The following is a 1,135-nucleotide window of genomic DNA, read 5'->3' on the forward strand; positions in this document are numbered from 1 at the left end:
AATGCTAACCTGTCTTAATCCTAGACAAATCACATTAGTTGTGCTGGCAGGAAGTAGGCCAAAATCACAAGGTCTAGAGGAGGGATTATAGGTCTTTTCCGGCACTTAATACTCAGGTCATGGTCATGAAGTCAATACAATAACCTTCTGGTACTTACCAGTGACTTCTACTGAGATGAGGAGGATTGGAAAAAAATGAGGAACTCCGAGCGAAGTGTCTCAATAATTGACATAAGATGTGTTAAATATTTACCAAAAGAACTACACACTATATGAGAGTTTTTGCATTACACTGCACTACTTTCCAATATTTTTCTATGGAAGTATGAACTAGTTGGGCATGTTGGACTCGCACATAAAGAGGCGTTCTAAAAATGTGGCGCTAAAGTTAAACAAATTTTATCTTTTAAAAATGAGTGTCAAGACCTTGCGTTTTTTTTTTATTTCACTACCCTTTTTTATGTCTAAAGCGTAACTTAAGTGGCGTACTACTAGTATTCCGCTACACCATGACATACTACGCTACATCCTACGTTATACGTCGTGTAAGTTATGCTTTAGACGCAAGTAGAATCTGTTTGACCGGAAGCTAGTTATTTTACTTTATAACGTGTTAAATATGGATATTTTTCTTACACAAACACATCGCTTTGCTTCAGAAGGCCTTAATTACCCCCGGAGCCATGTGGAGTGTTTATGATGGATGGATGCACTTTTTTCAAACAGGTGGTTTCCGTGTACTGCCATTATAAAGCTTGGGAGCATCAGGGTGATTATTAATATAACTCCGATTGTATTCGTCTGAAAGAAAAAAGTCATATACACCTAGGATTGCTTGAGGGTGAGTAAATCATGGGGTAATTTTTATTTTAAATTGAACTAATCCTTTAAGTGTTACCAATCTTTTTTCTTGTCCATATTGTAATTATGTCTTTTGACCTCAATGACCTATGAACACAGTCATTATCTTGCTCACGTCATTGAACATTAGTGTTATCTCAAGACGGATATTATTATCACTGTTCCCATAATCCTGTAAGGCCTCTGAAGCTGTGATGTCACAGTGCTGCCTTACAAACCAGAAACCCAGATTAACATCCTTGGGTTATATGTGGCAAAAAAAGACGACACAGCA

Source organism: Ctenopharyngodon idella, chromosome 20, assembly GCF_019924925.1.
Source record: "Ctenopharyngodon idella isolate HZGC_01 chromosome 20, HZGC01, whole genome shotgun sequence".
NCBI classification, from domain to species: Eukaryota; Metazoa; Chordata; class Actinopteri; order Cypriniformes; family Xenocyprididae; genus Ctenopharyngodon; species Ctenopharyngodon idella.